We start from the raw sequence: 6,000 nt of genomic DNA, 5'->3' as shown, positions 1-6,000 counted from the left end.
GAATTGTGCTGAATAGAATAACTATTTCTGTCTGTGTGTCTTTTTGTAACTTAAGGTTTTGCCTAGAGGGGTTCTCTATGTTTTTGAATCTAATTACCCTGTAAGATATATACCATCCTGATTTTACAGGGGGAATTTCTTTATTTCTATTTACTTCTATTTTTTATTAAAAGTCTTCTTGTAAAACACTGAATGCTTTTTCATTGTTCTCAGATCCAAGGGTTTGGGTTTGTGGTCACCTATGCAAATTGGTGAGGCTTTTTATCCAACATTTCCCAGGAAAGGGGGGGTGCAAGTGTTGGGAGGATTGTTCATTGTTCTTAAGATCCAAGGGTCTGGGTCTGTAGTCACCTAGACAAATTGGTGAGGCTTTTTACCAAACCTTGTCCAGGAAGTGGGGTGCAAGGTTTTGGGAAGTATTTTGGGGGGAAGGACGCGTCCAAACAGCTCTTCCCCAGTAACCAGTATTAGTTTGGTGGTGGTAGCGGCCATTCCAAGGATAACGGGGGTAATATTTTGTACCTTGGGGAAGTTTTGACCTAAGCTGGTAAAGATAAGCTTAGGAGGTTTTTCATGCAGGTCCCCACATCTGTACCCTAGAGTTCAGAGTGGGGGAGGAACCTTGACATGGTGGCACAGTGGTGGGATTAACCTGAAATCATTTTGAGATCCAGTTGAGATTTTTTGAACTAGAAATACAGATTTTAAAAAGGAATTTTTAGGAAGTCCAGAAGGCAGCTTTGAAACTGAAAGCAGCTTGGTTTCTCTCTGCTTTGTGGCCAAGCAGAGACAAAAGGGGATTATCTTGTGAATTGCAGGTTTTCTTTGCCTGGAGGCAGGGTACTTAACTCCTGCAGGGAAATTCACAGTCTTCCAACCCAGAGGTTTTTTTTTTTTTCTTTTCTTCCTAAAAGTAAATAGGGGGTGTGTGCTCTACCCATTTGCCTGGAGACAAAAGTGGCAGGGTTTTTTTTAGGATTTTGATTTTTTTTTTTTGTTTTACAAGGAGCACAGGTTTGAAAAGAAATTTTTTTTCTTCTTTGGGCTGGGTAAGCAGGTTTCCAAGTAGTTGGAGGGTTTTTGCTTTAATTTGGGCCCAGAGCAGAGACAAGGGAATTGTCTTTTTCTGTAGGCTGACAATCACTATCAGAGAATAGGTATTCTATTCCAGCACAGCAAAATTTTACAGCCAAGTTTTGTTTGTTTATTTCTAAACCTCGGGTGTAAAGTTAGTTAAAAACAGAGAGGTCAGAATGGCCAAATCCTCAGCTCGACTACAGCTGGAATTAGCCAAATTTCAGGCTGAGGAAAAACAAAGGGAACATGAAAGACAGATAGAACTCATGCAGCTGAAGAAGGAACAAGAAAGGGAGGCAGAACAACACCAAGAGGCTGCCCACAAGAGGGAAATGGAGGCAAGGAAGCATGTGGAGGAGGAGAAGGAAAAAGAGAGGAAGCATGTGGAGGAGATGGAGAGGATAAAGGCCCAGCAGAATATACCAACAAACCCTAGCAATCCTTCTCCAGGTACCACTTCCCATCCCAGAAAGTTCCCCACCTACAAGGCAGGTGATGATACTGAGGCCTTCTTAGAAAACTTCGAAAGGGCCTGCCTTGGGTACAACATCTCTACTGACCAATACATGGTAGAGCTGAGGCCGCAGCTCAGTGGACCCTTAGCTGAGGTGGCAGCTGAAATGCCTAAAGAACACATGAACAAGTATGAACTGTTTAAATCCAAGGCGAGAGTCAGAATGGGGATAACACCCGAGCAGTCTCGTCGGAGGTTCAGAGCCCTAAGGTGGAAACCAGACATGTCATTTACCCGACATGCCTACCACATTGTAAAACATTGGGATGCCTGGATATCAGGAGCAAGTGTTGAATCTCCAGTAAATTTGCCCTTCCTAATGCAAATGGAACAATTCTTAGAGGGTGTTCCTGAGGAAATAGAAAGATACATCCTAGATGGGAAACCCAAAACTGTAATTGAGGCAGGAGAGATTGGAGCCAGATGGGTGGAGGTGGCAGAGAAGAAGAAAACTGGTCGCAGTTGGAGCGGAGACCAGAAGGGACCACCCCAGACCACACCCTATTACCGGGGGCCGCCCAAAGCCCCACCTACCTCCCAAAGAACCCTCCAGACCCCTTATCGTCCCACCACCCCGTTCTCCAGCAACCCTCCTCGCCCCAGTGACCCGTCAGCTGGACGATGTTTTAAGTGTAACGAGCTGGGGCATGTAAAGGCCAACTGCCCCAAGAACCCCAACAGATTACAGTTCATTGCACCGGAATCACACCAGAGGTCCACAGGCCCAGATACCTCCCAGATACCCTTGGAGCGGAGGGAAACTGTGAGTGTGGGTGGGAAGAAGGTCACCGCGTGGAGGGACACCGGAGCACAAGTGTCAGCTATCCATGCTTCCTTAGTGGACCCCAATTTAATCAACCCAGAGATCCAAGTGACGATTCAACCCTTCAAGTCCAACTCTTTCAATTTGCCTACAGCCAAGTTGCCTGTCCAGTACAAGGGCTGGTCAGGAATGTGGACTTTTGCAGTCTATGATGATTATCCCATCCCCATGCTGTTGGGGGAAGACTTGGCCAATCATGTGAAGCAGGCCAAGAGGGTGGGAATGGTCACCCGCAACCAGGCTAAACAAGCCGTGAGGCCTAGCTCTGTTCCGGAAACTTCTATCAGGACCCAGTCAGAGGTGATGGACCTGGACCCCAGGCCAATGTCTGCAACAGCAGTAGTGGATCCAGTCCCAGAGACCCAGACGGAACCAGTCCCAGAACCGGAACCAGCCGAACAACCAACACCAGACCCCGTGTCAGCACTGAATCCAGTACTTGCAACCTCAACACCAGAGGGCCCCACCGAACCTGAACTGGCAGCAGCCGATAACCCTACACAAGAGGCTCAGCCGGAGCCTGAATCCCAACATAGTGCACCAGCGGAGAGCGGTTCACAGTCAACAGAAACAGCTCCATCCCCTATATCGCTTCCAGAGGGACCAAGCCTAGGTCCACAATCCCATGAGGAACTGATGTCTCCAGCATCAAGGGAACAGTTCCAGACCGAACAGGAAGCAGATGAAAGCCTCCAGAGAGCTTGGACGGCGGCATGGAGCAACCCACCGCCTCTCAGCTCTTCTAATCGATCCAGGTTTGTTGTAGAAAGAGGACTTTTATACAAGGAAACTCTTTCTGGGGGACACCAGGAAGACTGGCATCCTCAGAGACAGTTGGTAGTTCCAACTAAATACCGGGCCAAGCTCTTGAGCTTAGCCCATGATCACCCTAGTGGCCATGCTGGGGTGAACAGGACCAAAGACCGTTTGGGGGGGTCATTCCACTGGGAGGGAATGGGCAAGGATGTTTCTACCTATGTCCAGTCTTGTGAGGTGTGCCAAAGAGTGGGAAAACCCCAAGACCAGGTCAAAGCTCCTCTCCAGCCACTCCCCATCATTGAAGTTCCATTTCAGCGAGTAGCTGTGGATATTCTGGGTCCTTTTCCGAAAAAGACACCCAGAGGAAAGCAGTACATACTGACTTTCATGGATTTTGCCACCCGATGGCCGGAAGCAGTAGCTCTAAGCAACACCAGGGCTAAAAGTGTGTGCCAGGCACTAGCAGACATTTTTGCCAGGGTAGGTTGGCCCTCCGACATCCTCACAGATGCAGGGACTAATTTCCTGGCAGGAACTATGAAAAACCTTTGGGAAGCTCATGGGGTAAATCACTTGGTTGCCACTCCTTACCATCATCAAACAAATGGCATGGTGGAGAAGTTTAATGGAACTTTGGGGGCCATGATACGTAAATTCGTAAATGAGCACTCCAATGATTGGGACCTAGTATTGCAGCAGTTGCTCTTTGCCTACAGAGCTGTACCACATCCCAGTTTAGGGTTTTCTGTTGTACCAATAAAATAAAAACCAGCAGGATCTTATTAAAGGGAAAAAGGCAAAATACCACATTTATTGTGAATACAGAAAGAATCATAGTAAGCAGTTAGTTATAGTTATAACATTCCATTCAATCTCATATTTAGTCACACATTCATTCATACAAACACACACACAGGTTCTGCAAGGTTGTTATCATAGTTACCAGCCTTAGAGTTGCTCATGCCAAGCCACTGGCCAGGTGGCCTGGACATGAGGAGGGAGCAGGGCCTTGTCAGATGCTCATCTGATGCTCCTGGAAGTTGGTTTGCAGAATCAGACCCCAAAGTTCTCACTTTTTAGAGTCTATTTTTATAGGAATTTCTTCCTATGCCAGTCTATGGGAATTGCTTCATCATGCTGTTGCTGAATCAATCAGCAGATAGCACATTCCTGACGGCTCCAAGATGTTATCTTGTTCTTTGGTTCTCCCATTCTTGAGGCTGTTGGGTGGATTCCAGTCTGCCCTCCGGGTGGGGTCCTCTGGTTATTTCCACTTGACGCCTTCTTCAGCCGATGGACACTGGATTCTTAGGCTGGCCCCTCCCTGATCATTCAGTTATTATCCACACCAAGCATCCATCCACATACATCCTCTATCTCTATTTTAATCACAATTGTTAATACAACAAAAGGGTGGGGAGTCTCTGGGTGCTGTTTCTGTTGTTAGAGTATTGCTTTGAGTCTCTCTCTCTGTGAATTGCTTTGAGAACAGACTCTGTCTTAGAATGTACTAACACAATTAGCAGCTTGCAAGTTTCACACATAGAGGGAGAGAAACAGCACCAAAAACCAAGAGACCTCTTCATTAGTAATACCCTGGAATTTAAACTCTGGGGAATCAAACTCATTTGTGATTTTAATACAGAACTTCTTTAATATGATCCAACATTTCCCCATTTGAACTTGTATATGGCCGTGAGGTTAAGGGGCCATTGCAGTTGGTGAAGCAGCAATGGGAGGGATTTACACCTTCTCCAGGAACTAACATTCTGGACTTTGTAACCAACCTACAAAACACCCTCCGAACCTCTTTAGCCCTTGCTAGAGAAAACTTACAGGATGCTCAAAAAGAGCAAAAAGCCTGGTATGATAAACATGCCAGAGAGCGTTCCTTCAAAGTAGGAGACCAGGTCATGGTCTTAAAGGCGCTCCAGGCCCATAAAATGGAAGCATCGTGGGAAGGGCCATTCGTGGTCCAGGAGCGCCTGGGAGCTGTTAATTATCTCATAGCATTCCCCACCTCCAACCGAAAGCCTAAGGTGTATCATGTTAATTCTCTAAAGCCCTTTTATTCCAGAGAATTAAAGGTTTGTCAGTTTACAGCCCAGGGAGGAGACGACGCTGAGTGGCCTGAAGGTGTCTACTACGAAGGGAAATGTGCTGGTGGTGTGGAAGAGGTGAACCTCTCCATGACCCTTGGGCGTATGCAGCGACAGCAGATCCAGGAGCTGTGCACTAGCTACGCGCCAACGTTCTCAGCCACCCCAGGACTGACTGAACGGGCATACCACTCCATTGACACAGGTAATGCTCACCCAATTAGGGTCCACCCTTACCGGGTGTCTCCTCAAGCTAAAACTGCTATAGAACGGGAGATCCAGGATATGTTACAGATGGGTGTAATCCGCCCCTCTGAAAGTGCATGGGCATCTCCAGTGGTTCTAGTTCCCAAACCAGATGGGGAAATACGTTTTTGCGTGGACTACCGTAAGCTAAATGCTGTAACTCGCCCAGACAACTATCCAATGCCACGCACTGATGAACTATTAGAGAAACTGGGACGGGCCCAGTTCATCTCTACCTTGGACTTAACCAAGGGGTACTGGCAGGTACCGCTAGATGAATCTGCCAAGGAAAGGTCAGCCTTCATCACACATCTCGGGCTGTATGAATTTAATGTACTCCCTTTCGGGCTGCGAAATGCACCCGCCACTTTCCAAAGACTTGTAGATGGTCTCCTAGCGGGATTAGGAGAATATGCAGTCGCCTACCTTGACGATGTGGCCATATTTTCGGATTCCTGGGCAGACCACCTGGAACATCTACA

The sequence above is a fragment of the Lepidochelys kempii genome, chromosome 9, assembly GCF_965140265.1.
Source record: "Lepidochelys kempii isolate rLepKem1 chromosome 9, rLepKem1.hap2, whole genome shotgun sequence".
NCBI classification, from domain to species: domain Eukaryota; kingdom Metazoa; phylum Chordata; order Testudines; family Cheloniidae; genus Lepidochelys; species Lepidochelys kempii.
Note: the sequence above shows the minus strand (reverse complement) of the source record.